The sequence below is a fragment of the Macaca nemestrina genome, chromosome 3 (genome assembly GCF_043159975.1).
Source record: "Macaca nemestrina isolate mMacNem1 chromosome 3, mMacNem.hap1, whole genome shotgun sequence".
Taxonomy (NCBI): Eukaryota; Metazoa; Chordata; class Mammalia; order Primates; family Cercopithecidae; genus Macaca; species Macaca nemestrina.
Genome location: NC_092127.1, coordinates 71119081 through 71125080, shown reverse-complemented (window position 1 = coordinate 71125080; position 6000 = coordinate 71119081). Strand labels below are relative to the sequence as shown.

The window sequence follows — 6000 nt, the reverse complement described above, 5'->3', positions numbered from 1 at the left end:
GAGAGCCACCCGGACGCAGGGCCCTGGGGAGCGGCTGAGGTCGAAGACCCGAGGGAAGGAGGAGCCCACGGACGGCTGCAGCCCCAGGTAATCTCCATGAAGGACGGGGCCGGTCTTCTCCTCGCCCAGAAACCCGAGCCGGGCGCCTTGGAATGCGGACTCCAGAGGCGGCACCTCGACCAGACAAGTTTCTCGCCGCTTGGAATGAGGGAGTCGTGAAACCGACCCTCGTTTTATTTAACCAGCTTTTTTTTCTCCTGTTTTAAATAAGTTTATTTAGACAATGGAAAGAAAAAAACAAACATCCTCTTGAGTGACTGTGGGTTAGTAAATATAATCCTCAAAGTTTTTCATGGTGTGGTTATTTGCTTGCGCATATTTATTAACCTGTTAACTCTTCCGCTAGTCAGAAAATTGACATGTAAAATATTCTTTGAGGAACGTTTCAAGTTTTCTGTTGTATTCGGGCATCCTGTTATTTATCAGCTTAGTTAGCATCTGTCTTCCCCCAAGTGGTACCAAAGCCGGTCCCTTGGCGACGGATCTTGCATGTGACACTCTTGCCCTCTAGTGCCTCACCAGCTTGGTAGCAGTTTGGTGGCTAATATTAATAAGATGTTACATAACATGAGAGTACTGGGCCAGGACTGGTGTTGCTGCCACTTGTAAAGTCAAAAAGCCTGAGCCGATGGTAGCGAGTGGTACTGTTTCCGTTTCTTTTCCATCTATTGCAACTTTCTCAAGCATTTTCAGCTCTGAACTTTAATTCCAGGTAAGTGTATTTATTTATTTATACTGTGCATTAATGCTTCACTCATAAATGTAGGGGCTTTTAAGAGATAACAACTTTGTTTTCAAATAATCTAAAAATTTCAAGATTGAACAAGTGCCTCATTTTATTCTTGAAGAAGAAATATAGAGCATTTTGATTAAATTAAGTGAAACAAAGGACCGTCTCATTCAGGGATGATTGTAAAGCTTCCCTTCCGTAAAATTACAGTACTAAAGAAATGACCTCTTGTAATTGTTTAAGATATTCACCAGCTTATAATGATTCTGAAGTAGATTTGTTTAACAGATCACATGTCTGTTGTCTTGACAGAATTTTATAAGGAACATCAGAGACTTAAAACTAAGCTACCTGCCTATCTACACAGTAATGATCCTCAAAAGGCTTTCTATTTGATGCAGTTTATAGACATTATTTAAAACTATACAATTAATAAAATTAAATGGAAATGGAAAGAATCACTCTAGGTATCAAATATACAGAAATTTTAAATATAAAGAAAATGATATATCTTCTATTTAATATATCCATTTTGTGGGGGCAAGTGAAAGCAGAGTGACATCTTTAAAGGGTTTACTCAGATCCTTTTTCAAATAGTTTTTCTAATAGCTGGATGCTGTTTAAACATCAGAGTTATTTAATGTTGAAAATGTATTAGTATCTATATTCTTTATAAATGTATTTAAATATAGCAACATATGTAATCTGGAAGAGTTTAGAAGAAAACACTTCTAGACAATGCAAACAGCTACATTCTTAATACATTTGTATTAAATTAAAATACAAATCAAATATTGAGATGGGTGCAACTGATCTGGGACACAGTCTTTTTTTTTTTTTTTCTTTTTCCCTTAGAAAATATCATATTATCAACTACTGAGCAATGCTGTTCACCACCAGAGAGCAGAATGATATGGCAGAGAAACTCTAGAATATCCGATATTCAGCTGAAAGGAATTTTCTTCTCCTTTTTCTTCATCCATAGCCTTTTATCAATATTATATTTGAGATGGAGATTTCAAATATAAGTTTGAAAGAGGCTCCTTTTAAAACTAGTACTGAACATAAAAAGAGGCTTGCCTAAGATAAGCTCTTTTTTAAAAAATTTCTCTGGTTAACACAGTATCTTCCATTTCTAATTTTGTTATTGTTTTTCTTTATCATCTTGATGGTAAAACAGAAGATTTGTTTCTTTGTGTAAATAATGTTAATTATAAGCTTGTCACATGAGTTAATTTTCTTCATAGTCTTTAAAATGAAGGATCCTCACATTACTCAAATGTTTTAGATAAAATAAAACTTATCTCTTTCTGGAGATATTTATTATAGTTTAGTTTGGTGGAGTTATATATGCCTTCTCTTTTAATTAATTTTCTTGAGAAAAGCATTATTTCTGATCATTGCAGCAAATGTTAGAGTAATTTTTGGTGTAACTGAAAAGTTTGTTAAAAAATATACAGTAGAAGAGATAAGCAGGCATTGGAGGTTCTTTTTCTAAGCCATGTGTTCTGCTGAAGAAGTTATTATAAGCTAAAATGTAACTATTTGTCTACCTGTCATTTCAAAATTTTAAAACTGTAAAGAAATTACAGTCTTTTTCTTTTAATCTTGGGACTCTGATTATATGACTTCCTTGAAACCTGGTTGAGTTTCAGCTGCTTTTTGGTGATTAGAGTCAATTTCTAAACTTAAACGTGCATTTATTAAGATGCAAAATAATTTTTTAAAACTACATATAAATACTTTGCGATTTATATACACTATAAAACCAGGGAAATTAAATTAAGGTTAAAAACACTATTCTCAACTAAATGAATGCCTTGAATTTCTAATTGCTTCACAGTTCAGACAGTAAGGGAAAACAGTGGAAGTTTACTTTCCCTGTGCTATGTCTATTATAAATGAGCATTCATACTGAAATGCATGAACTCTGAACACCTGTCCAGATTAGGGAATGCTGCCAGGCCACAAAAGTAACGACCTATATTATAAAGATAATTAGTCTGAACAATGCTCAGAACTATTTTATGACTGAAGTTTCTCTTAGAATAGTAAAGGGTGATTTTCATATTTCTTTGTTTGTCTGTTTGTTTATAGTAAAAAACTATACTCTTAGATACCTGGATATCACAATGAGTGATTTATTCTTTCATGTTACTCTGAACATTTTCATGGATTTCATGTAAGTTATAGAACAAGAAAAAAAGTAGTCAGGACCTACTACAATTAATTAATGTCTGTAATAAATTATTTCCCAAAATCTTCTACAAATTACTGAGGGCTATAATTCTGGATTATCCGTTGCCAAATAAGAGCTTAAAAATAAATTATTGCAGTCCTATCCTAAAACTTTTAAGCATCTCAATGGTGAGTATCCATTGTACACACATTTCATTGCTGAATGTTTTTGTTTCATTCAAGTATTTGAAAATAACACGAAAGTAGACCTAAATTCTAGGCCTGGCTCTGCCAAGAGAGGAGTGGCCTTGAACAGCTCCCTTGCTGGCTCTGGGGCTTGATTTCTTCACCTGAAAAACGAGGATTCCAGAGACCCTTTTTTATCCTGTTTGTTCAACATTTTAGAAATCACTCTGGAGGACAGAACGAAGACAGATAAGAAAACATCAGTAAATAATACAAAGTTTAACTTGATGATAAGTACTACTGTCTAGATTTTTGGTAGTAGGGATGTTACAGTTTATGCTCGTAGAATGGTTACCTTGTACCAGGCCCTGTTCTACTTTACATATTCATTTTTAGCTTATATAACCTTCACAAAGATTATTTAAGGTAAATATTATTCCTACTTCACAAATGAGGAAATTGAGGCACTGAGAGGTTACCTACCTGCCTAAGATCACATCCTTGGAAAGTGGTGAAGCTGGTATTCAGTTTGAGTCTGGCTCCAGCACACATTCCTTTAACCATTATACTACATTGTCTCTCTGTAGGTTTCAAATATTTGTTCTTGATATGCCTCTTGATGTAATAGAGGCAATCCATATACCACTCCAACAATCTCCACCACTTCCCTTACATACGAAATATTCATTCATTCACCCAGGAGGTATTTACTAAGCATCTACTTTTGTGCCAGGCATAAAGCAGTCCACAGGACAATTAAACGTGGTGCCTTCCCTAGTTAAGTATATATGGTCTAGTTCAGGTGATTTCTTTGTCTTCTTTTGCTACCCCTGTTAGGTTGAGTCTCACTTGTTCCAAAAAGTGCCCAAGGTAACAGAAGAATAATTTACCTGACTCCTTTATTGATGTGTCCATAGAATAGAAAGTAATAGAACCTTCAACCTCCTCAAGACTCCCTATATCGCATTTTTCATTATTTGTCTCTACTCTGTTTGCATCATCTTCTCTCTGCAGATTGGCCGTCTTTCCTTCTCTGGTTCATGTAACCTGCCCTAAAACATAGCCAACACTGATCTGTAACTTTACATCTTATGGTCCAGGCAACCAATGAGAGGCCAGGTTAACACTCTCTTGTTCCCATGAGTCTAATGAAGGACAAATAAAAGGTTTGGATTAGATCCTAAAAGCTGCATTGTCAGCACTCATATATGTCATATGTGAGCATGTGTGACAGAATATGTCGGCATGTTTTGATACATGCATTCCGGTCCAATCTTAGAGGGTAAAGGCAGACATTTTCCCCCTTCAGTCATGTAGGACAGAATAAACAGCAAACAGCAGTGGGGTGGTTTTCTTCTCTTGCATCACTGGATGGCATAACACTGAGGGAGGTGAATAAAATATAGTCTTCCCTTCATAATTTCTAATACAAAGACGGAGGGAGAATGACAATAGAAAGTCATTTTCCATTTAATGTACCAAACAAAGCTAATGCCCTCAAGTGCAGCTTTTCTCCCATCCATCTTTTAAAAATTACAGTTCTAGAGACAGAGTGTATTCTTGGTCATACTCCATGTAAATCAGCTTCTTACTTGCCTACCACAGCAGGGTTTAATTAACATGACACAATTTCACACATTCTTTCCCGAAGAAAAGCTTGCTCTTGTCAATTTTCAATATTATTACTAAATTACTTTTAGCAAATCCATGTATTTGAGGCCTCCCACTGCATTTTTCGACATTATAAAATATAGTTTTATAATTCATTCCTTTTTCAGAAAAGGGAATATTGTTCAAGATCTTTTAAATATCTTTCATTTATGTTAGAACCTGAAGCTCTTTAGTTATTAATACTCATTTTCCAGATGGTAATCTTTTTTCACTTTTCTTGTACTGCCAACTTTAACATGATTCTATTTCATTTAGAAATTGATTTTTACTTTGGGATGATGGTGGGTGTTAGTGGAAGAGAAAAGATAGGTTACATTGACAAGCAGGCACTTCCCCTTGCAGATATTGCAATACTTTGCAAAATGTATGTTTGTATATATTGAGTTCTTTCACTATGTTATGGAATTGTCTGTGATTCCAAAAACTAATTGCTTCCTCTGCCTTTTGTTAATGGCAAATAATTAATGGCTAATATTTGCTTGGTGGAGTCTTTTTAAAAACAGATGCATTGCACAGCAACTGTATTCACGCTGAATTCTGAAAAATCTCAGAATGGAAAAAATAAGTAGTTGAGTAAATTTCGGTGAAAAGCACATCCTGGATATGCCTGATTTATGGCTCTGATCAAGGTGGTCACTGCTATTCGCAATGTTTATATTATCGCCTTGACTGTTTGAGGCCGGTGTGACTGATGAAGGTAGCCGTTCATGCAAGATGGTTTGACTTAAATATTGCCCTAGTTTGTGAGTGCCAGCTGCTATTTGTAAAATTTAGTAGAGGCCTTTTTCACTCATTCAACAAATATTCAATAGGCTGTTCTCACTTCAAGCACTCTATTAGACATTAAAAATATAGAAGTGAACAGGACGAGTACTTACTGATGCTTCCAAGCTACGGAGAAAAATTGTGTAACTAATTATAACAGAAAATCACGTAACTAATTATAACTTTGGAACACACGACAGAGGTAAAGTAGAGAGTGATGTGAGAATGTGTGACAGGGAGGCCTGACGGATCAGGAGGATCAGGGAAGACTTTTGTGAGGCAGGGATATTTATACTTAGAACCATAGGATTTGGAAGATGAAACCAGATGGGGAAGTGGAGAAAAAACTTTCAGACAAAGGTAACAGCATGTAGAAAGACCCTGAGACAGAAAAGAGATTATCTCTTTTG

The 6000-nt window shown here is 35.5% G+C and overlaps 1 protein-coding gene across 3 annotated transcripts in view; it reads left to right on the top strand.

The window, feature by feature from the left end:
• Positions 1-230: 230 nt before the first annotated feature.
• Positions 231-6000, top strand: part of LOC105486196 (N-deacetylase and N-sulfotransferase 3) — a 217863-nt gene continuing 212093 nt past the window's right edge. For 2 of the 3 annotated variants that reach the window (XM_071093101.1, XM_071093103.1), the window contains exon 1: positions 351-772. The gene's annotated coding sequence lies outside the window, so the exon portion shown is untranslated. Of the gene's footprint in view, positions 324-350; positions 773-6000 lie in introns of those variants that run through there. The other variant, XM_071093102.1, reaches the window with a different exon arrangement.